The sequence below is a fragment of the Pseudophryne corroboree genome, chromosome 1 (genome assembly GCF_028390025.1).
Source record: "Pseudophryne corroboree isolate aPseCor3 chromosome 1, aPseCor3.hap2, whole genome shotgun sequence".
NCBI lineage: Eukaryota > Metazoa > Chordata > Amphibia > Anura > Myobatrachidae > Pseudophryne > Pseudophryne corroboree.
Genome location: NC_086444.1, coordinates 886,551,708 through 886,574,428, shown reverse-complemented (window position 1 = coordinate 886,574,428; position 22,721 = coordinate 886,551,708). Strand labels below are relative to the sequence as shown.

The 22,721-nt window shown below is 34.2% G+C and overlaps 25 non-coding genes across 25 annotated transcripts; all 25 read right to left on the bottom strand.

Annotated features, from left to right (window-relative positions):
• Positions 1 to 291: 291 nt before the first annotated feature.
• Positions 292 to 364, bottom strand: TRNAK-UUU (transfer RNA lysine (anticodon UUU)). The gene has a single exon. It is a non-coding gene; the product is annotated as a tRNA-Lys (tRNA).
• Positions 365 to 942: 578 nt separating this feature from the next.
• TRNAK-UUU (transfer RNA lysine (anticodon UUU)) lies at positions 943 to 1,015 on the bottom strand. The gene has a single exon. It is a non-coding gene; the product is annotated as a tRNA-Lys (tRNA).
• A 1,232-nt stretch (positions 1,016 to 2,247) lies between these two features.
• On the bottom strand, positions 2,248 to 2,320 carry TRNAK-UUU (transfer RNA lysine (anticodon UUU)). Its single transcript has one exon. It is a non-coding gene; the product is annotated as a tRNA-Lys (tRNA).
• A 578-nt stretch (positions 2,321 to 2,898) lies between these two features.
• Positions 2,899 to 2,971, bottom strand: TRNAE-UUC (transfer RNA glutamic acid (anticodon UUC)). Its single transcript has one exon. It is a non-coding gene; the product is annotated as a tRNA-Glu (tRNA).
• A 579-nt stretch (positions 2,972 to 3,550) lies between these two features.
• Positions 3,551 to 3,623, bottom strand: TRNAK-UUU (transfer RNA lysine (anticodon UUU)). The gene has a single exon. It is a non-coding gene; the product is annotated as a tRNA-Lys (tRNA).
• A 579-nt stretch (positions 3,624 to 4,202) lies between these two features.
• TRNAK-UUU (transfer RNA lysine (anticodon UUU)) lies at positions 4,203 to 4,275 on the bottom strand. Its single transcript has one exon. It is a non-coding gene; the product is annotated as a tRNA-Lys (tRNA).
• Positions 4,276 to 4,856: 581 nt separating this feature from the next.
• On the bottom strand, positions 4,857 to 4,929 carry TRNAK-UUU (transfer RNA lysine (anticodon UUU)). Its single transcript has one exon. It is a non-coding gene; the product is annotated as a tRNA-Lys (tRNA).
• Positions 4,930 to 5,510: 581 nt separating this feature from the next.
• TRNAK-UUU (transfer RNA lysine (anticodon UUU)) lies at positions 5,511 to 5,583 on the bottom strand. Its single transcript has one exon. It is a non-coding gene; the product is annotated as a tRNA-Lys (tRNA).
• Positions 5,584 to 6,162: 579 nt separating this feature from the next.
• On the bottom strand, positions 6,163 to 6,235 carry TRNAK-UUU (transfer RNA lysine (anticodon UUU)). Its single transcript has one exon. It is a non-coding gene; the product is annotated as a tRNA-Lys (tRNA).
• A 579-nt stretch (positions 6,236 to 6,814) lies between these two features.
• TRNAK-UUU (transfer RNA lysine (anticodon UUU)) lies at positions 6,815 to 6,887 on the bottom strand. Its single transcript has one exon. It is a non-coding gene; the product is annotated as a tRNA-Lys (tRNA).
• Positions 6,888 to 7,466: 579 nt separating this feature from the next.
• On the bottom strand, positions 7,467 to 7,539 carry TRNAK-UUU (transfer RNA lysine (anticodon UUU)). Its single transcript has one exon. It is a non-coding gene; the product is annotated as a tRNA-Lys (tRNA).
• Positions 7,540 to 8,118: 579 nt separating this feature from the next.
• TRNAK-UUU (transfer RNA lysine (anticodon UUU)) lies at positions 8,119 to 8,191 on the bottom strand. The gene has a single exon. It is a non-coding gene; the product is annotated as a tRNA-Lys (tRNA).
• A 578-nt stretch (positions 8,192 to 8,769) lies between these two features.
• Positions 8,770 to 8,842, bottom strand: TRNAK-UUU (transfer RNA lysine (anticodon UUU)). Its single transcript has one exon. It is a non-coding gene; the product is annotated as a tRNA-Lys (tRNA).
• Positions 8,843 to 10,073: 1,231 nt separating this feature from the next.
• On the bottom strand, positions 10,074 to 10,146 carry TRNAK-UUU (transfer RNA lysine (anticodon UUU)). Its single transcript has one exon. It is a non-coding gene; the product is annotated as a tRNA-Lys (tRNA).
• Positions 10,147 to 10,724: 578 nt separating this feature from the next.
• Positions 10,725 to 10,797, bottom strand: TRNAK-UUU (transfer RNA lysine (anticodon UUU)). The gene has a single exon. It is a non-coding gene; the product is annotated as a tRNA-Lys (tRNA).
• Positions 10,798 to 12,028: 1,231 nt separating this feature from the next.
• Positions 12,029 to 12,101, bottom strand: TRNAK-UUU (transfer RNA lysine (anticodon UUU)). The gene has a single exon. It is a non-coding gene; the product is annotated as a tRNA-Lys (tRNA).
• A 1,231-nt stretch (positions 12,102 to 13,332) lies between these two features.
• TRNAK-UUU (transfer RNA lysine (anticodon UUU)) lies at positions 13,333 to 13,405 on the bottom strand. Its single transcript has one exon. It is a non-coding gene; the product is annotated as a tRNA-Lys (tRNA).
• Positions 13,406 to 13,983: 578 nt separating this feature from the next.
• TRNAK-UUU (transfer RNA lysine (anticodon UUU)) lies at positions 13,984 to 14,056 on the bottom strand. Its single transcript has one exon. It is a non-coding gene; the product is annotated as a tRNA-Lys (tRNA).
• Positions 14,057 to 15,287: 1,231 nt separating this feature from the next.
• Positions 15,288 to 15,360, bottom strand: TRNAK-UUU (transfer RNA lysine (anticodon UUU)). The gene has a single exon. It is a non-coding gene; the product is annotated as a tRNA-Lys (tRNA).
• Positions 15,361 to 15,938: 578 nt separating this feature from the next.
• TRNAK-UUU (transfer RNA lysine (anticodon UUU)) lies at positions 15,939 to 16,011 on the bottom strand. Its single transcript has one exon. It is a non-coding gene; the product is annotated as a tRNA-Lys (tRNA).
• Positions 16,012 to 17,893: 1,882 nt separating this feature from the next.
• TRNAK-UUU (transfer RNA lysine (anticodon UUU)) lies at positions 17,894 to 17,966 on the bottom strand. Its single transcript has one exon. It is a non-coding gene; the product is annotated as a tRNA-Lys (tRNA).
• Positions 17,967 to 18,545: 579 nt separating this feature from the next.
• Positions 18,546 to 18,618, bottom strand: TRNAK-UUU (transfer RNA lysine (anticodon UUU)). Its single transcript has one exon. It is a non-coding gene; the product is annotated as a tRNA-Lys (tRNA).
• Positions 18,619 to 19,196: 578 nt separating this feature from the next.
• Positions 19,197 to 19,269, bottom strand: TRNAK-UUU (transfer RNA lysine (anticodon UUU)). Its single transcript has one exon. It is a non-coding gene; the product is annotated as a tRNA-Lys (tRNA).
• A 579-nt stretch (positions 19,270 to 19,848) lies between these two features.
• TRNAK-UUU (transfer RNA lysine (anticodon UUU)) lies at positions 19,849 to 19,921 on the bottom strand. The gene has a single exon. It is a non-coding gene; the product is annotated as a tRNA-Lys (tRNA).
• Positions 19,922 to 21,802: 1,881 nt separating this feature from the next.
• Positions 21,803 to 21,875, bottom strand: TRNAK-UUU (transfer RNA lysine (anticodon UUU)). The gene has a single exon. It is a non-coding gene; the product is annotated as a tRNA-Lys (tRNA).
• Positions 21,876 to 22,721: the final 846 nt, after the last annotated feature.

Below are 22,721 nucleotides of genomic sequence, written 5' to 3'. Positions count from 1 at the left end.
AAGAAGGATGGATTTGAGTTCCTGATGAAACAAAGTCTTTAGAACTGACATGTAGTGATACTACTTTGTGATGACTATATTACTAGATGCCAATAATGTGTGCCTATTGAAGAGTGATAAAGTCCATTCTTAATATTCTAAAGAATCTCTCCAATCTATGCACCTTCCCATTGAATAATGAACATAATCAGCATCAACAATTAAAAGATGGCTGCCTGCAGGAATGGATAATTTTAAACTCTGCAAAATTGTCCACTTCACAAACAAAAACACCATTGTTTAAAAGACACTCGCCTGAACAGGGACTTGAACCCTGGACCCTCAGATTAAAAGTCTGATGCTCTACCGACTGAGCTATCCAGGCTCTGAGCACTGAAGTTGTAATATTGGAAACTGCTCAAATATATAAAACATGACAATTTGCTGTGCAATTACAAAAAATGTGGAAAAATATATGTGTTACTGCAATCATGAACTGAAAGACTTGGCTTGTAGGGTCTCTTGATGAAATATATTTTAGTTTCCTCTGTGTTTAAGATGTAAATCCCTAGATTCGTTAAGTATCACCTTACTTCAATAATCACATTCAATTATTTTTGTCAAAGAGGTTTGATTTATTACTTGTCTAATTTAATCACTGTGTGCCTATCAAAGAAGGATGGATTTGAGTTCCTGATGAAATAAAGTCTTTAGAACTGACATGTAGCGATACTACTTTGTAATGACTATATTACTAGATGCCAATAATGTGTGCCTATTGAAGAGTGATAAAGTCCATTCTTAATATTCTAAAGAATCTCTCCAATCTATACACCTTCCCATTGAATAATGAACATAATCAGCATCAACAATTAAAAGATGGCTGCCTGCAGGAATGGATCATTTTAAACTCTGCAAAATTGTCCATTTCACAAACAAAAACACCATTGTTTAAAAGACACTCGCCTGAACAGGGACTTGAACCCTGGACCCTCAGATTAAAAGACTGATGTTCTACCGACTGAGCTATCCAGGCTCTGAGCGCTGAAGTTGCCATATTGGAAACTGCTCAAATATATAAAACATGACAATTTGCTGTGCAATTACAAAAAATGTGGAAAAATATATGTGTTACTGCTATCATGAACTGAAAGACTTGGCTTGTAGGGTCTCTTGATGAAATATATTTTAGTTTCCTCTGTGTTTAAGATGTAAATCCTTAGATTCGTTAAGTATCACCTTACTTCAATAATCACATTCAATTATTTTTGTCAAAGAGGTTTGATTTATTACTTGTCTAATTTAACCACTGTGTGCCTATCAAAGAAGGATGGATTTGAGTTCCTGATGAAATAAAGTCTTTAGAACTGACATGTAGCGATACTATTTTGTGATGATTATATTACTAGATGCCAATAATGTGTGCCTATTGAAGAGTGATAAAGTCCATTCTTAATATTCTACAGAATCTTTCCAATCTATACACCTTCCCATTGATTAATGAACATAATCAGCATCAAAAATTAAAAGATGGCTGCCTACAGGAATGGATAATTTTAAACTCTGCAAAATTGTCCATTTCACAAACAAAAACACCATTGTTTAAAAGACACTCGCATGAACAGGGACTTGAACCCTGGACCCTCAGATTAAAAGTCTGATGCTCTACCGACTGAGCTATCCAGGATCTGAGTGCTGTAGATGCCATATTGGAAACTGCTCGAAATATATAAAACATGACAATTTGCTGTGCAATTACAAAAAATGTGGAAAAATATATATGTGTTACTGCAATCATGAACTGAAAGACTTGGCTTGTAGGGTCTCTTGATGAAATATATTTTAGTTTCCTCTGTGTTTAAGTTGTAAATCCTTAGATGCTTTAAGTATCACCTCACTTCAATAATCACATTCAATTATTTTTGTCTAAGAGGTTTGATTTATTACTTGTCTAATTTAATCACTGTGTGCCTATCAAAGAAGGATGGATTTGAGTTCCTGATGAAACAAAGTCTTTAGAACTGACATGTAGTGATACTACTTTGTGATGACTATATTACTAGATGCCAATAATGTGTGCCTATTGAAGAGTGATAAAGTCCATTCTTAATATTCTAAAGAATCTCTCCAATCTATACACCTTCCCATTGAATAATGAACATAATCAGCATCAACAATTAAAAGATGGCTGCCTGCAGGAATGGATAATTTTAAACTCTGCAAAATTGTCCACTTCACAAACAAAAACACCATTGTTTAAAAGACACTCGCCTGAACAGGGACTTGAACCCTGGACCCTCAAATTAAAAGTCTGATGCTCTACCGACTGAGCTATCCAGGCTCTGAGCACTGAAGTTGTCATATTGGAAACTGCTCAAATATATAAAACATGACAATTTGCTGTGCAATTACAAAAAATGTGGAAAAATATATGTGTTACTGCAATCATGAACTGAAAGACTTGGCTTGTAGGGTCTCTTGATGAAATATATTTTAGTTTCCTCTGTGTTTAAGATGTAAATCCTTAGATTCGTTAAGTATCACCTTACTTCAATAATCACATTCAATTATTTTTGTCAAAGAGGTTTGATTTATTACTTGTCTAATTTAATCACTGTGTGCCTATCAAAGAAGGATGGATTTGAGTTCCTGATGAAATAAAGTCTTTAGAACTGACATGTAGCGATACTACTTTGTGATGATTATATTACTAGATGCCAATAATGTGTGCCTATTGAAGAGTGATAAAGTCCATTCTTAATATTCTACAGAATCTTTCCAATCTATACACCTTCCCATTGAATAATGAACATAATCAGCATCAACAATTAAAAGATGGCTGCCTGCAGGAATGGATAATTTTAAACTCTGCAAAATTGTCCATTTCACAAACAAAAACACCATTGTTTAAAAGACACTCGCAAGAACAGGGACTTGAACCCTGGACCCTCAGATTGAAAGTCTGATGCTCTACCGACTGAGCTATCCAGGCTCTGAGTGCTGAAGTTGCCATATTGGAAACTGCTCGAAATATATAAAACATGACAATTTGCTGTGCAATTACAAAAAATGTGGAAAAATATATGTGTTACTGCAATCATGAACTGAAAGACTTGGCTTGTAGGGTCTCTTGATGAAATATATTTTAGTTTCCTCTGTGTTTAAGTTGTAAATCCTTAGATGCTTTAAGTATCACCTCACTTCAATAATCACATTCAATTATTTTTGTCAAAGAGGTTTGATTTATTACTTGTCTAATTTAATCACTGTGTGCCTGTCAAAGAAGGATGGATTTGAGTTCCTGATGAAACAAAGTCTTTAGAACTGACATGTAGTGATACTACTTTGTGATGATTATATTACTAGATGCCAATAATGTGTGCCTATTGAAGAGTGATAAAGTCCATTCTTAATATTCTAAAGAATCTCTCCAATCTATACACCTTCCCATTGAATAATGAACATAATCAGCATCAACAATGAAAAGATGGCTGCCTGCAGGAATGGATAATTTTAAACTCTGCAAAATTGTCCACTTCACAAACAAAAACACCATTGTTTAAAAGACACTCGCCTGAACAGGGACTTGAACCCTGGACCCTCAGATTAAAAGTCTGATGCTCTACCGACTGAGCTATCCAGGCTCTGAGTGCCGAAGTTGCCATATTGGAAACTGCTTGAAATATATAAAACATGACAATTTGCTGTGCAAATACAAAAAATGTGGATAAATATATGTGTTACTGCAATCATGAACTGAAAGACTTGGCTTGTAGGGTCTCTTGATGAAATATATTTTAGTTTCCTCTGTGTTTAAGTTGTAAATCCTTAGATGCTTTAAGTATCACCTCACTTCAATAATCACATTAAATTTTTTTTGTCAAAGAGGATTGATTTATTACTTGTCTAATTTAATCACTGTGTGCCTATCAAAGAAGGATGGATTTGAGTTCCTGATGAAACAAAGTCTTTAGAACTGACATGTAGTGATACTACTTTGTGATGACTATATTACTAGATGCCAATAATGTGTGCCTATTGAAGAGTGATAAAGTCCATTCTTAATATTCTAAAGAATCTCTCCAATCTAAACACCTTCCCATTGAATAATGAACATAATCAGCATCAACAATTAAAAGATGGCTGCCTGCAGGAATGAATGATTTTAAACTCTGCAAAATTGTCCACTTCACAAACAAAAACAACATTGTTTAAAAGATACTCGCCTGAACAGGGACTTGAACCCTGGACCCTCAGATTAAAAGTCTGATGCTCTACCGACTGAGCTATCCAGGCTCTGAGTACTGAAGTTGCCATATTGGAAAATGCTCGAAATAAAAAAAACATGACAATTTGCTGTGCAATTGCAAAAAATGTGGAAAAATATATATGTGTTACTGCAATCATGAACTGAAAGACTTGGCTTGTAGGGTCTCTTGATGAAATATATTTTAGTTTCCTCTGTGTTTAATTTGTAAATCCTTAGATGCTTTAAGTATCACCTCACTTCAATAATCACATTCAATTATTTTTGTCTAAGAGTATTGATTTATTACTTGTCTAATTTAATCACTGTGTGCCTATCAAAGAAGGATGGATTTGAGTTCCTGATGAAACAAAGTCTTTAGAACTGACATGTAGTGATACTAATTTGTGATGACTATATTACTAGATGCCAATAATGTGTGCCTATTGAAGAGTGATAAAGTCCATTCTTAATATTCTAAAGAATCTCTCCAATCTATACACCTTCCCATTGAATAATGAACATAATCAGCATCAACAATTAAAAGATGGCTGCCTGCAGGAATGGATGATTTTAAACTCTGCAAAATTGTCCACTTCACAAACAAAAACAACATTGTTTAAAAGATACTCGCCTGAACAGGGACTTGAACCCTGGACCCTCAGATTAAAAGTCTGATGCTCTACCGACTGAGCTATCCAGGCTCTGAGTACTGAAGTTGCCATATTGGAAAATGCTCGAAATAAAAAAAACATGACAATTTGCTGTGCAATTGCAAAAAATGTGGAAAAATATATATGTGTTACTGCAATCATGAACTGAAAGACTTGGCTTGTAGGGTCTCTTGATGAAATATATTTTAGTTTCCTCTGTGTTTAATTTGTAAATCCTTAGATGCTTTAAGTATCACCTCACTTCAATAATCACATTCAATTATTTTTGTCTAAGAGTATTGATTTATTACTTGTCTAATTTAATCACTGTGTGCCTATCAAAGAAGGATGGATTTGAGTTCCTGATGAAACAAAGTCTTTAGAACTGACATGTAGTGATACTAATTTGTGATGACTATATTACTAGATGCCAATAATGTGTGCCTATTGAAGAGTGATAAAGTCCATTCTTAATATTCTAAAGAATCTCTCCAATCTATACACCTTCCCATTGAATAATGAACATAATCAGCATCAACAATTAAAAGATGGCTGCCTGCAGGAATGGATAATTTTAAACTCTGCAAAATTGTCCACTTCACAAACAAAAACACCATTGTTTAAAAGACACTCGCCTGAACAGGGACTTGAACCCTGGACCCTCAGATTAAAAGTCTGATGCTCTACCGACTGAGCTATCCAGGCTCTGAGTGCTGAAGTTGCCATATTGGAAACTGCTCGAAATATATAAAACATGACAATTTGCTGTGCAATTACAAAAAATGTGGAAAAATATATGTGTTACTGCAATCATGAACTGAAAGACTTGGCTTGTAGGGTCTCTTGATGAAATATATTTCAGTTTCCTCTGTGTTTAAGTTGTAAATCCTTAGATGCTTTAAGTATCACCTCACTTCAATAATCACATTCAATTATTTTTGTCAAAGAGGTTTGATTTATTACTTGTCTAATTTAATCACTGTGTGCCTATCAAAGAAGGATGGATTTGAGTTCCTGATGAAACAAAGTCTTTAGAACTGACATGTAGTGATACTACTTTGTGATGATTATATTACTAGATGCCAATAATGTGTGCCTATTGAAGAGTGATAAAGTCCATTCTTAATATTCTAAAGAATCTCTCCAATCTATACACCTTCCCATTGAATAATGAACATAATCAGCATCAACAATTAAAAGATGGCTGCCTGCAGGAATGGATGATTTTAAACTCTGCAAAATTGTCCATTTCACAAACAAAAACACCATTGTTTAAAAGACACTCGCCTGAACAGGGACTTGAACCCTGCACCCTCAGATTAAAAGTCTGATGCTCTACCGACTGAGCTTTCCAGGCTCTGAACACTGAAGTTGCCATATTGGAAACTGCTCGAAATATATAAAACATGACAATTTGCTGTGCAATTACAAAAAATGTGGAAAAATATATGTGTTACTGCTATCATGAACTAAAAGACTTGGCTTGTATGGTCTCTTGATGAAATATATTTTAGTTTCCTCTGTGTTTAAGATGTAAATCCTTAGATTCGTTAAGTATCACCTTACTTCAATAATCACATTCAATTATTTTTGTCAAAGAGGTTTGATTTATTACTTGTCTAATTTAATCACTGTGTGCCTATCAAAGAAGGATGGATTTGAGTTCCTGATGAAATAAAGTCTTTAGAACTGACATGTAGCGATACTACTTTGTGATGATTATATTACTAGATGCCAATAATGTGTGCATATTGAAGAGTGATAAAGTCCATTCTTAATATTCTACAGAATCTTTCCAATCTATACACCTTCCCATTGAATAATGAACATAATCAGCATCAACAATTAATAGATGGCTGCCTGCAGGAATGGATAATTTTAAACTCTGCAAAATTGTCCATTTCACAAACAAAAACACCATTGTTTAAAAAACACTCGCCTGAACAGGGACTTGAACCCTGGACCCTCAGATTAAAAGTCTGATGCTCTACCGACTGAGCTATCCAGGCTCTGAGTGCCGAAGTTGCCATATTGGAAACTGCTTGAAATATATGAAACATGACAATTTGCTGTGCAAATACAAAAAATGTGGATAAATATATGTGTTACTGCAATCATGAACTGAAAGACTTGGCTTGTAGGGTCTCTTGATGAAATATATTTTAGTTTCCTCTGTGTTTAAGTTGTAAATCCTTAGATGCTTTAAGTATCACCTCACTTCAATAATCACATTAAATTTTTTTTGTCAAAGAGGATTGATTTATTACTTGTCTAATTTAATCACTGTGTGCCTATCAAAGAAGGATGGATTTGAGTTCCTGATGAAACAAAGTCTTTAGAACTGACATGTAGTGATACTACTTTGTGATGACTATATTACTAGATGCCAATAATGTGTGCCTATTGAAGAGTGATAAAGTCCATTCTTAATATTCTACAGAATCTTTCCAATCTATACACCTTCCCATTGAATAATGAACATAATCAGCATCAACAATTAAAAGATGGCTGCCTGCAGGAATGGATGATTTTAAACTCTGCAATATTGTCCATTTCACAAACAAAAACACCATTGTTTAAAAGACACTTGCCTGAACAGGGACTTGAACCCTGGACCCTCAGATTAAAAGTCTGATGCTCTACCGACTGAGCTATCCAGGCTCTGAGCACTGAAGTTGCCATATTGGAAACTGCTCGAAATATATAAAACATGACAATTTGCTGTGCAATTACAAAAAATGTGGAAAAATATATGTGTTACTGCTATCATGAACTGAAAGACTTGGCTTGTAGTGTCTCTTGATGAAATATATTTTAGTTTCCTCTGTGTTTAAGTTGTAAATCCTTAGATGCTTTAAGTATCACCTCACTTCAATAATCACATTCAATTATTTTTGTCAAAGAGGTTTGATTTATTACTTGTCTAATTTAATCACTGTGTGCCTATCAAAGAAGGATGGATTTGAGTTCCTGATGAAACAAAGTCTTTAGAACTGACATGTAGTGATACTACTTTGTGATGACTATATTACTAGATGCTAATAATGTGTGCCTATTGAAGAGTGATAAAGTCCATTCTTAATATTCTAAAGAATCTCTCCAATCTATACACCTTCCCATTGAATAATGAACATAATCAGCATCAACAATTAAAAGATGGCTGCCTGCAGGAATGGATAATTTTAAACTCTGCAAAATTGTCCACTTCACAAACAAAAACACCATTGTTTAAAAGACACTTGCCTGAACAGGGACTTGAACCCTGGACCCTCAGATTAAAAGTCTGATGCTCTACCGACTGAGCTATCCAGGCTCTGAGTGCTGAAGTTGCCATATTGGAAACTGCTCAAATATATAAAACATGACAATTTGCTGTGCAATTACAAAAAATGTGGAAAAATATATGTGTTACTGCAATCATGAACTGAAAGACTTGGCTTGTAGGGTCTCTTGATGAAATATATTTTAGTTTCCTCTGTGTTTAAGATGTAAATCCTTAGATTCGTTAAGTATCACCTTACTTCAATAATCACATTCAATTATTTTTGTCAAAGAGGTTTGATTTATTACTTGTCTAATTTAATCACTGTGTGCCTATCAAAGAAGGATGGATTTGAGTTCCTGATGAAACAAAGTCTTTAGAACTGACATGTAGTGATACTACTTTGTGATGATTATATTACTAGATGCCAATAATGTGTGCCTATTGAAGAGTGATAAAGTCCATTCTTAATATTCTAAAGAATCTCTCCAATCTATACACCTTCCCATTGAATAATGAACATAATCAGCATCAACAATTAAAAGATGGCTGCCTGCAGGAATGGATGATTTTAAACTCTGCAAAACTGTCCATTTCACAAACAAAAACACCATTGTTTAAAAGACACTCGCCTGAACAGGGACTTGAACCCTGGACCCTCAGATTAAAAGTCTGATGCTCTACCGACTGAGCTATCCAGGTTTTGAGCACTGAAGTTGCCATATTGGAAACTGCTCGAAATATATAAAACATGACAATTTGCTGTGCAATTACAAAAAATGTGGAAAAATATATGTGTTACTGCTATCATGAACTAAAAGACTTGGCTTGTATGGTCTCTTGATGAAATATATTTTAGTTTCCTCTGTGTTTAAGATGTAAATCCTTAGATTCGTTAAGTATCACCTTACTTCAATAATCACATTCAATTATTTTTGTCAAAGAGGTTTGATTTATTACTTGTCTAATTTAATCACTGTGTGCCTATCAAAGAAAGATGGATTTGAGTTCCTGATGAAATAAAGTCTTTAGAACTGACATGTAGCGATACTACTTTGTGATGATTATATTACTAGATGCCAATAATGTGTGCCTATTGAAGAGTGATAAAGTCCATTCTTAATATTCTACAGAATCTTTCCAATCTATTCACCTTCCCATTGAATAATGAACATAATCAGCATCAACAATTAATAGATGGCTGCCTGCAGGAATGGATAATTTTAAACTCTGCAAAATTGTCCATTTCACAAACAAAAACACCATTGTTTAAAAGACACTCGCCTGAACAGGGACTTGAATCCTGGACCCTCAGATTAAAAGTCTGATGCTCTACAGACTGAGCTATCCAGGCACTGAGTGCTGAAGTTGCCATATTGGAAACTGCTTGAAATATATAAAACATGACAATTTGCTGTGCAAATACAAAAAATGTGGATAAATATATGTGTTACTGCTATCTTGAACTGAAAGACTTGGCTTGTAGGGTCTCTTGATGAAATATATTTTAGTTCCCTCTGTGTTTAAGATGTAAATCCTTAGATTCGTTAAGTATCACCTTACTTCAATAATCACATTCAATTATTTTTGTCAAAGAGGTTTGATTTATTACTTGTCTAATTTAATCACTGTGTGCCTATCAAAGAAGGATGGATTTGAGTTCCTGATGAAATAAAGTCTTTAGAACTGACATGTAGCGATACTACTTTGTAATGACTATATTACTAGATGCCAATAATGTGTGCCTATTGAAGAGTGATAAAGTCCATTCTTAATATTCTAAAGAATCTCTCCAATCTATACACCTTCCCATTGAATAATGAACATAATCAGCATCAACAATTAAAAGATGGCTGCCTGCAGGAATGGATCATTTTAAACTCTGCAAAATTGTCCACTTCACAAACAAAAACACCATTGTTTAAAAGACACTCGCCTGAACAGGGACTTGAACCCTGGACCCTCAGATTAAAAGTCTGATGCTCTACCGACTGAGCTATCCAGGCTCTGAGCGCTGAAGTTGCCATATTGGAAACTGCTCAAATATATAAAACATGACAATTTGCTGTGCAATTACAAAAAATGTGGAAAAATATATGTGTTACTGCAATCATGAACTGAAAGACTTGGCTTGTAGGGTCTCTTGATGAAATATATTTTAGTTTCCTCTGTGTTTAAGATGTAAATCCTTAGATTCGTTAAGTATCACCTTACTTCAATAATCACATTCAATTATTTTTGTCAAAGAGGTTTGATTTATTACTTGTCTAATTTAATCACTGTGTGCCTATCAAAGAAGGATGGATTTGAGTTCCTGATGAAACAAAGTCTTTAGAACTGACATGTAGTGATACTACTTTGTGATGATTATATTACTAGATGCCAATAATGTGTGCCTATTGAAGAGTGATAAAGTCCATTCTTAATATTCTAAAGAATCTCTCCAATCTATACACCTTCCCATTGAATAATGAACATAATCAGCATCAACAATTAAAAGATGGCTGCCTGCAGGAATGGATGATTTTAAACTCTGCAAAACTGTCCATTTCACAAACAAAAACACCATTGTTTAAAAGACACTCGCCTGAACAGGGACTTGAACCCTGGACCCTCAGATTAAAAGTCTGATGCTCTACCGACTGAGCTATCCAGGCTCTGAGCACTGAAGTTGCCATATTGGAAACTGCTCGAAATATATAAAACATGACAATTTGCTGTGCAATTACAAAAAATGTGGAAAAATATATGTGTTACTGCTATCATGAACTAAAAGACTTGGCTTGTATGGTCTCTTGATGAAATATATTTTAGTTTCCTCTGTGTTTAAGATGTAAATCCTTAGATTCGTTAAGTATCACCTTACTTCAATAATCACATTCAATTATTTTTGTCAAAGAGGTTTGATTTATTACTTGTCTAATTTAATCACTGTGTGCCTATCAAAGAAAGATGGATTTGAGTTCCTGATGAAATAAAGTCTTTAGAACTGACATGTAGCGATACTACTTTGTGATGATTATATTACTAGATGCCAATAATGTGTGCCTATTGAAGAGTGATAAAGTCCATTCTTAATATTCTACAGAATCTTTCCAATCTATTCACCTTCCCATTGAATAATGAACATAATCAGCATCAACAATTAATAGATGGCTGCCTGCAGGAATGGATAATTTTAAACTCTGCAAAATTGTCCATTTCACAAACAAAAACACCATTGTTTAAAAGACACTCGTCTGAACAGGGACTTGAATCCTGGACCCTCAGATTAAAAGTCTGATGCTCTACAGACAGAGCTATCCAGGCTCTGAGTGCTGAAGTTGCCAAATTGGAAACTGCTTGAAATATATAAAACATGACAATTTGCTGTGCAAATACAAAAAATGTGGATAAATATATGTGTTACTGCTATCATGAACTGAAAGACTTGGCTTTTAGGGTCTCTTGATGAAATATATTTTAGTTTCCTCTGTGTTTAAGATGTAAATCCTTAGATTCGTTAAGTATCAGCTTACTTCAATAATCACATTCAATTATTTTTGTCAAAGAGGTTTGATTTATTACTTGTCTAATTTAATCACTGTGTGCCTATCAAAGAAGGATGGATTTGAGTTCCTGATGAAATAAAGTCTTTAGAACTGACATGTAGCGATACTACTTTGTGATGATTATATTACTAGATGCCAATAATGTGTGCCTATTGAAGAGTGATAAAGTCCATTCTTAATATTCTACAGAATCTTTCCAATCTATACACCTTCCCATTGAATAATGAACATAATCAGCATCAACAATTAAAAGATGGCTGCCTGCAGGAATGGATGATTTTAAACTCTGCAAAACTGTCCATTTCACAAACAAAAACACCATTGTTTAAAAGACACTCGCCTGAACAGGGACTTGAACCCTGGACCCTCAGATTAAAAGTCTGATGCTCTACCGACTGGGCTATCCAGGCTCTGAGCACTGAAGTTGCCATATTGGAAACTGCTCGAAATATATAAAACATGACAATTTGCTGTGCAATTACAAAAAATGTGGAAAAATATATGTGTTACTGCTATCATGAACTAAAAGACTTGGCTTGTATGGTCTCTTGATGAAATATATTTTAGTTTCCTCTGTGTTTAAGATGTAAATCCTTAGATTCGTTAAGTATCACCTTACTTCAATAATCACATTCAATTATTTTTGTCAAAGAGGTTTGATTTATTACTTGTCTAATTTAATCACTGTGTGCCTATCAAAGAAAGATGGATTTGAGTTCCTGATGAAATAAAGTCTTTAGAACTGACATGCAGCGATACTACTTTGTGATGATTATATTACTAGATGCCAATAATGTGTGCCTATTAAAGAGTGATAAAGTCCATTCTTAATATTCTACAGAATCTTTCCAATCTATTCACCTTCCCATTGAATAATGAACATAATCAGCATCAACAATTAATAGATGGCTGCCTGCAGGAATGGATAATTTTAAACTCTGCAATATTGTCCACTTCACAAACAAAAACACCATTGTTTAAAAGACACTCGCCTGAACAGGGACTTGAATCCTGGACCCTCAGATTAAAAGTCTGATGCTCTACAGACTGAGCTATCCAGGCACTGAGTGCTGAAGTTGCCATATTGGAAACTGCTTGAAATATATAAAACATGACAATTTGCTGTGCAAATACAAAAAATGTGGATAAATATATGTGTTACTGCTATCTTGAACTGAAAGACTTGGCTTGTAGTGTCTCTTGATGAAATATATTTTAGTTTCCTCTGTGTTTAAGTTGTAAATCCTTAGATGCTTTAAGTATCACCTCACTTCAATAATCACATTCAATTATTTTTGTCAAAGAGGTTTGATTTATTACTTGTCTAATTTAATCACTGTGTGCCTATCAAAGAAGGATGGATTTGAGTTCCTGATGAAACAAAGTCTTTAGAACTGACATGTAGTGATACTACTTTGTGATGACTATATTACTAGATGCTAATAATGTGTGCCTATTGAAGAGTGATAAAGTCCATTCTTAATATTCTAAAGAATCTCTCCAATCTATACACCTTCCCATTGAATAATGAACATAATCAGCATCAACAATTAAAAGATGGCTGCCTGCAGGAATGGATAATTTTAAACTCTGCAAAATTGTCCACTTCACAAACAAAAACACCATTGTTTAAAAGACACTTGCCTGAACAGGGACTTGAACCCTGGACCCTCAGATTAAAAGTCTGATGCTCTACCGACTGAGCTATCCAGGCTCTGAGTGCTGAAGTTGCCATATTGGAAACTGCTCAAATATATAAAACATGACAATTTGCTGTGCAATTACAAAAAATGTGGAAAAATATATGTGTTACTGCAATCATGAACTGAAAGACTTGGCTTGTAGGGTCTCTTGATGAAATATATTTTAGTTTCCTCTGTGTTTAAGATGTAAATCCTTAGATTCGTTAAGTATCACCTTACTTCAATAATCACATTCAATTATTTTTGTCAAAGAGGTTTGATTTATTACTTGTCTAATTTAATCACTGTGTGCCTATCAAAGAAGGATGGATTTGAGTTCCTGATGAAACAAAGTCTTTAGAACTGACATGTAGTGATACTACTTTGTGATGATTATATTACTAGATGCCAATAATGTGTGCCTATTGAAGAGTGATAAAGTCCATTCTTAATATTCTAAAGAATCTCTCCAATCTATACACCTTCCCATTGAATAATGAACATAATCAGCATCAACAATTAAAAGATGGCTGCCTGCAGGAATGGATGATTTTAAACTCTGCAAAACTGTCCATTTCACAAACAAAAACACCATTGTTTAAAAGACACTCGCCTGAACAGGGACTTGAACCCTGGACCCTCAGATTAAAAGTCTGATGCTCTACCGACTGAGCTATCCAGGTTTTGAGCACTGAAGTTGCCATATTGGAAACTGCTCGAAATATATAAAACATGACAATTTGCTGTGCAATTACAAAAAATGTGGAAAAATATATGTGTTACTGCTATCATGAACTAAAAGACTTGGCTTGTATGGTCTCTTGATGAAATATATTTTAGTTTCCTCTGTGTTTAAGATGTAAATCCTTAGATTCGTTAAGTATCACCTTACTTCAATAATCACATTCAATTATTTTTGTCAAAGAGGTTTGATTTATTACTTGTCTAATTTAATCACTGTGTGCCTATCAAAGAAAGATGGATTTGAGTTCCTGATGAAATAAAGTCTTTAGAACTGACATGTAGCGATACTACTTTGTGATGATTATATTACTAGATGCCAATAATGTGTGCCTATTGAAGAGTGATAAAGTCCATTCTTAATATTCTACAGAATCTTTCCAATCTATTCACCTTCCCATTGAATAATGAACATAATCAGCATCAACAATTAATAGATGGCTGCCTGCAGGAATGGATAATTTTAAACTCTGCAAAATTGTCCATTTCACAAACAAAAACACCATTGTTTAAAAGACACTCGCCTGAACAGGGACTTGAATCCTGGACCCTCAGATTAAAAGTCTGATGCTCTACAGACTGAGCTATCCAGGCACTGAGTGCTGAAGTTGCCATATTGGAAACTGCTTGAAATATATAAAACATGACAATTTGCTGTGCAAATACAAAAAATGTGGATAAATATATGTGTTACTGCTATCTTGAACTGAAAGACTTGGCTTGTAGGGTCTCTTGATGAAATATATTTTAGTTCCCTCTGTGTTTAAGATGTAAATCCTTAGATTCGTTAAGTATCACCTTACTTCAATAATCACATTCAATTATTTTTGTCAAAGAGGTTTGATTTATTACTTGTCTAATTTAATCACTGTGTGCCTATCAAAGAAGGATGGATTTGAGTTCCTGATGAAATAAAGTCTTTAGAACTGACATGTAGCGATACTACTTTGTAATGACTATATTACTAGATGCCAATAATGTGTGCCTATTGAAGAGTGATAAAGTCCATTCTTAATATTCTAAAGAATCTCTCCAATCTATACACCTTCCCATTGAATAATGAACATAATCAGCATCAACAATTAAAAGATGGCTGCCTGCAGGAATGGATCATTTTAAACTCTGCAAAATTGTCCACTTCACAAACAAAAACACCATTGTTTAAAAGACACTCGCCTGAACAGGGACTTGAACCCTGGACCCTCAGATTAAAAGTCTGATGCTCTACCGACTGAGCTATCCAGGCTCTGAGCGCTGAAGTTGCCATATTGGAAACTGCTCAAATATATAAAACATGACAATTTGCTGTGCAATTACAAAAAATGTGGAAAAATATATGTGTTACTGCAATCATGAACTGAAAGACTTGGCTTGTAGGGTCTCTTGATGAAATATATTTTAGTTTCCTCTGTGTTTAAGATGTAAATCCTTAGATTCGTTAAGTATCACCTTACTTCAATAATCACATTCAATTATTTTTGTCAAAGAGGTTTGATTTATTACTTGTCTAATTTAATCACTGTGTGCCTATCAAAGAAGGATGGATTTGAGTTCCTGATGAAACAAAGTCTTTAGAACTGACATGTAGTGATACTACTTTGTGATGATTATATTACTAGATGCCAATAATGTGTGCCTATTGAAGAGTGATAAAGTCCATTCTTAATATTCTAAAGAATCTCTCCAATCTATACACCTTCCCATTGAATAATGAACATAATCAGCATCAACAATTAAAAGATGGCTGCCTGCAGGAATGGATGATTTTAAACTCTGCAAAACTGTCCATTTCACAAACAAAAACACCATTGTTTAAAAGACACGCGCCTGAACAGGGACTTGAACCCTGGACCCTCAGATTAAAAGTCTGATGCTCTACCGACTGAGCTATCCAGGCTCTGAGCACTGAAGTTGCCATATTGGAAACTGCTCGAAATATATAAAACATGACAATTTGCTGTGCAATTACAAAAAATGTGGAAAAATATATGTGTTACTGCTATCATGAACTAAAAGACTTGGCTTGTATGGTCTCTTGATGAAATATATTTTAGTTTCCTCTGTGTTTAAGATGTAAATCCTTAGATTCGTTAAGTATCACCTTACTTCAATAATCACATTCAATTATTTTTGTCAAAGAGGTTTGATTTATTACTTGTCTAATTTAATCACTGTGTGCCTATCAAAGAAAGATGGATTTGAGTTCCTGATGAAATAAAGTCTTTAGAACTGACATGTAGCGATACTACTTTGTGATGATTATATTACTAGATGCCAATAATGTGTGCCTATTGAAGAGTGATAAAGTCCATTCTTAATATTCTACAGAATCTTTCCAATCTATTCACCTTCCCATTGAATAATGAACATAATCAGCATCAACAATTAATAGATGGCTGCCTGCAGGAATGGATAATTTTAAACTCTGCAAAATTGTCCATTTCACAAACAAAAACACCATTGTTTAAAAGACACTCGTCTGAACAGGGACTTGAATCCTGGACCCTCAGATTAAAAGTCTGATGCTCTACAGACAGAGCTATCCAGGCTCTGAGTGCTGAAGTTGCCAAATTGGAAACTGCTTGAAATATATAAAACATGACAATTTGCTGTGCAAATACAAAAAATGTGGATAAATATATGTGTTACTGCTATCATGAACTGAAAGACTTGGCTTTTAGGGTCTCTTGATGAAATATATTTTAGTTTCCTCTGTGTTTAAGATGTAAATCCTTAGATTCGTTAAGTATCAGCTTACTTCAATAATCACATTCAATTATTTTTGTCAAAGAGGTTTGATTTATTACTTGTCTAATTTAATCACTGTGTGCCTATCAAAGAAGGATGGATTTGAGTTCCTGATGAAATAAAGTCTTTAGAACTGACATGTAGCGATACTACTTTGTAATGACTATATTACTAGATGCCAATAATGTGTGCCTATTGAAGAGTGATAAAGTCCATTCTTAATATTCTAAAGAATCTCTCCAATCTATACACCTTCCCATTGAATAATGAACATAATCAGCATCAACAATTAAAAGATGGCTGCCTGCAGGAATGGATCATTTTAAACTCTGCAAAATTGTCCACTTCACAAACAAAAACACCATTGTTTAAAAGACACTCGCCTGAACAGGGACTTGAACCCTGGACCCTCAGATTAAAAGTCTGATGTTCTACCGACTGAGTTATCCAGGCTCTGAGCGCTGAAGTTGCCATATTGGAAACTGCTCAAATATATAAAACATGACAATTTGCTGTGCAATTACAAAAAATGTGGAAAAATATATGTGTTACTGCAATCATGAACTGAAAGACTTGGCTTGTAGGGTCTCTTGATGAAATATATTTTAGTTTCCTCTGTGTTTAAGATGTAAATCCTTAGATTCGTTAAGTATCACCTTACTTCAATAATCACATTCAATTATTTTTGTCAAAGAGGTTTGATTTATTACTTGTCTAATTTAATCACTGTGTGCCTATCAAAGAAAGATGGATTTGAGTTCCTGATGAAATAAAGTCTTTAGAACTGACATGTAGCGATACTACTTTGTGATGATTATATTACTAGATGCCAATAATGTGTGCCTATTGAAGAGTGATAAAGTCCATTCTTAATATTCTACAGAATCTTTCCAATCTATACACCTTCCCATTGAATAATGAACATAATCAGCATCAACAATTAAAAGATGGCTGCCTGCAGGAATGGATGATTTTAAACTCTGCAAAACTGTCCATTTCACAAACAAAAACACCATTGTTTAAAAGACACTCGCCTGAACAGGGACTTGAACCCTGGACCCTCAGATTAAAAGTCTGATGCTCTACCGACTGGGCTATCCAGGCTCTGAGCACTGAAGTTGCCATATTGGAAACTGCTCGAAATATATAAAACATGACAATTTGCTGTGCAATTACAAAAAATGTGGAAAAATATATGTGTTACTGCTATCATGAACTAAAAGACTTGGCTTGTATGGTCTCTTGATGAAATATATTTTAGTTTCCTCTGTGTTTAAGATGTAAATCCTTAGATTCGTTAAGTATCACCTTACTTCAATAATCACATTCAATTATTTTTGTCAAAGAGGTTTGATTTATTACTTGTCTAATTTAATCACTGTGTGCCTATCAAAGAAAGATGGATTTGAGTTCCTGATGAAATAAAGTCTTTAGAACTGACATGCAGCGATACTACTTTGTGATGATTATATTACTAGATGCCAATAATGTGTGCCTATTAAAGAGTGATAAAGTCCATTCTTAATATTCTACAGAATCTTTCCAATCTATTCACCTTCCCATTGAATAATGAACATAATCAGCATCAACAATTAATAGATGGCTGCCTGCAGGAATGGATAATTTTAAACTCTGCAATATTGTCCACTTCACAAACAAAAACACCATTGTTTAAAAGACACTCGCCTGAACAGGGACTAGAACCCTGGACCCTCAGATTAAAAGTCTGATGCTCTACCGACTGAGCTATCCAGGCTCTGAGCGCTGAAGTTGCCATATTGGAAACTGCTCAAATATATAAAACATGACAATTTGCTGTGCAATTACAAAAAATGTGGAAAAATATATGTGTTACTGCAATCATGAACTGAAAGACTTGGCTTGTAGGGTCTCTTGATGAAATATATTTTAGTTTCCTCTGTGTTTAAGATGTAAATCCTTAGATTCGTTAAGTATCACCTTACTTCAATAATCACATTCAATTATTTTTGTCAAAGAGGTTTGATTTATTACTTGTCTAATTTAATCACTGTGTGCCTATCAAAGAAGGATGGATTTGAGTTCCTGATGAAATAAAGTCTTTAGAACTGACATGTAGCGATACTACTTTGTGATGATTATATTACTAGATGCCAATAATGTGTGCCTATTGAAGAGTGATAAAGTCCATTCTTAATATTCTACAGAATCTTTCCAATCTATACACCTTCCCATTGATTAATGAACATAATCAGCATCAACAATTAAAAGATGGCTGCCTACAGGAATGGATAATTTTAAACTCTGCAAAATTGTCCATTTCACAAACAAAAACACCATTGTTTAAAAAACACTTGCATGAACAGGGACTTGAACCCTGGACCCTCAGATTAAAAGTCTGATGCTCTACCGACTGAGCTATCCAGGCTCTGAGCACTGAAGGTGCCATATTGGAAACTGCTCGAAATATATAATACATGACAATTTGCAGTGCAATTACAAAAAATGTGGAAAAATATATGTGTTACTGCTATCATGAACTGAAAGACTTGGCTTGTAGGGTCTCTTGATGAAATATATTTTAGTTTCCTCTGTGTTTAAGATGTAAATCCTTAGATTCGTTAAGTATCACCTTACTTCAATAATCACATTCAATTATTTTTGTCAAAGAGGTTTGATTTATTACTTGTCTAATTTAATCACTGTGTGCCTATCAAAAAAGGATGGATTTGAGTTCCTGATGAAATAAAGTCTTTAGAACTGACATGTAGCGATACTACTTTGTGATGATTATATTACTAGATGCCAATAATGTGTGCCTATTGAAGAGTGATAAAGTCCATTCTTAATATTCTACAGAATCTTTCCAATCTATACACCTTCCCATTGATTAATGAACATAATTAGCATCAACAATTAAAAGATGGCTGCCTGCAGGAATGGATAATTTTAAACTCTGCAAAATTGTCCATTTCACAAACAAAAACACCATTGTTTAAAAGACACTCGCATGAACAGGGACTTGAACCCTGGACCCTCAGATTAAAAGTCTGATGCTCTACCAACTGAGCTATCCAGGCTCTGAGTGCTGTAGTTGCCATATTGGAAACTGCTCGAAATATATAAAACATGACAATTTGCTGTGCAATTACAAAAATGTGGAAAAATATATATGTGTTACTGCAATCATGAACTGAAAGACTTGGCTTGTAGGGTCTCTTGATGAAATATATTTTAGTTTCCTCTGTGTTTAAGATGTAAATCCTTAGATTCGTTAAGTATCACCTTACTTCAATAATCACATTCAATTATTTTTGTCAAAGAGGATTGATTTATTACTTGTCTAATTTAATCACTGTGTGCCTATCAAAGAAGGATGGATTTGAGTTCCTGATGAAACAAAGTCTTTAGAACTGACATGTAGTGATACTACTTTGTGATGACTATATTACTAGATGCCAATAATGTGTGCCTATTGAAGAGTGATAAAGTCCATTCTTAATATTCTAAAGAATCTCTCCAATCTATACACCTTCCCATTGAATAATGAACATAATCAGCATCAAGAATTAAAAGATGGCTGCCTGCAGGAATGGATGATTTTAAACTCTGCAAAATTGTCCATTTCACAAACAAAAACACCATTGTTTAAAAGACACTCGCCTGAACAGGGACTTGAACCCTGGACCCTCAGATTAAAAGTCTGATGCTCTACTGACTGAGTTATCCAGGCTCTGAGCAGTGAAGTTGCCATATTGGAAACTGCTCGAAATATATAAAACATGACAATTTGCTGTGCAATTAAAAATGTGGAAAAATATATGTGTTACTGCTATCATGAACTGAAAGACTTGGCTTGTAGGGTCTCTTGATGAAATATATTTTAGTTTCCTCTGTGTTTAAGATGTAAATCCTTAGATTCGTTAAGTATCACCTTACTTCAATAATCACATTCAATTATTTTTGTCAAAGAGGTTTGATTTATTACTTGTCTAATTTAATCACTGTGTGCCTATCAAAGAAGAATGGATTTGAGTTCCTGATGAAATAAAGTCTTTAGAACTGACATGTAGCGATACTACTTTGTGATGATTATATTACTAGATGCCAATATTGTGTGCCTATTGAAGAGTGATAAAGTCCATTCTTAATATTCTACAGAATCTTTCCAATCTATTCACTTTCCCATTGAATAATGAACATAATCAGCATCAACAATTAAAAGATGGCTGCCTGCAGGAATGGATCATTTTAAACTCTGCAAAATTGTCCATTTCACAAACAAAAACACCATTGTTTAAAAGACACTCGCCTGAACAGGGACTTGAACCTATGACCCTCAGCTTAAAAGTCTGATGCTCTACCGACTGAGCTATCCAGGCTCTGAGCACTGAAGTTGCCATATTGGAAACTGCTCGAAATATATAAAACATGACAATTTGCTGTGCAATTACAAAAAATGTGGAAAAATATATGTGTTACTGCAATCATGAACTGAAAGACTTAGCTTGTAGGGTATCTTGATGAAATATATTTTAGTTTCCTCTGTGTTTAAGTTGTAAATCCTTAGATGCTTTAAGTATCACCTCACTTCAATAATCACATTCAATTATTTTTGTCAAAGAGGATTGATTTATTACTTGTCTAATTTAATCACTGTGTGCCTATCAAAGAAGGATGGATTTGAGTTCCTGATGAAACAAAGTCTTTAGAACTGACATGTAGTGATACTACTTTGTGATGACTATATTACTAGATGCCAATAGTGTGTGCCTATTGAAGAGTGATAAACTCCATTCTTAATATTCTAAAGAATCTCTCCAATCTATACACCTTCCCATTGAATAATGAACATAATCAGCATCAACAATTAAAAGATGGCTGGCTGCAGGAATGGATGATTTTAAACTCTGCAAAATTGTCCATTTCACAAACAAAAACACCATTGTTTAAAAGACACTCGCCTGAACAGGGACTTGAACCCTGGACCCTCAGATTAAAAGTCTGATGCTCTACCGACTGAGCTATCCAGGCTCTGAGCACTGAAGTTGCCATATTGGAAACTGCTCGAAATATATAATACATGACAATTTGCTGTGCAATTAAAAATGTGGAAAAATATATGTGTTACTGCTATCATGAACTGAAAGACTTGGCTTGTAGGGTCTCTTGATGAAATATATTTTAGTTTCCTCTGTGTTTAAGATGTAAATCCTTAGATTCGTTAAGTATCACCTTACTTCAATAATCACATTCAATTATTTTTGTCAAAGAGGTTTGATTTATTACTTGTCTAATTTAATCACTGTGTGCCTATCAAAGAAGGATGGATTTGAGTTCCTGATGAAATAAAGTCTTTAGAACTGACATGTAGCGATACTACTGTGTGATGATTATATTACTAGATGCCAATAATGTGTGCCTATTGAAGAGTGATAAAGTCCATTCTTAATATTCTACAGAATCTTTCCAATCTATACACCTTCCTATTGAATAATGAACATAATCAGCATCAACAATTAAAAGATGGCTGCCTGCAGGAATGGATGATTTTAAACTCTGCAAAATTGTATATTTCACAAACAAAAACACCATTGTTTAAAAGACACTCGCCTGAACAGGGACTTGAACCCTGGACCCTCAGATTAAAAGTCTGATGCTCTACTGACTGAGCTATCCAGGATCTGAGCACTGAAACTGTCATATTGGAAACTGCTCGAAATAAATAATACATGACAATTTGCTGTGCAATTACAAAAAATGTGGAAAAATATATGTGTTACTGCTATCATGAACTGAAAGACTTGGCTTGTAGGGTCTCTTGATGAAATATATTTTAGTTTCCTCTGTGTTTAAGTTGTAAATCCTTAGATGCTTTAA